Raw genomic sequence first — 268 nt, forward strand, 5'->3', positions numbered from 1 at the left:
GCTGCAAGCTCTTACTGTATTGGGTACACTAAAATATTCACTGAATCTGAGCAACAAACCAAACTGTGCTATGTGCTTCGTTAAATTAGTTAGTTCAGACTATAAGAAGGGTACCACTAGACTTTTAATGGGATGTTGGTTGTCTGATACAGACTAGAGAAGAGTTTCAAATCAAATTACATCACATGATATCGGGAAAAGCCTATGGAAATAAGAATGCAGGTGTGAAAACGTTCAAAGTCATCATGGATCTGCACGTGCCTTGGAA

Source organism: Corvus brachyrhynchos, unplaced genomic scaffold (genome assembly GCF_000691975.1).
Source record: "Corvus brachyrhynchos isolate BGI_N302 unplaced genomic scaffold, ASM69197v1 scaffold167, whole genome shotgun sequence".
NCBI classification, from domain to species: domain Eukaryota; kingdom Metazoa; phylum Chordata; class Aves; order Passeriformes; family Corvidae; genus Corvus; species Corvus brachyrhynchos.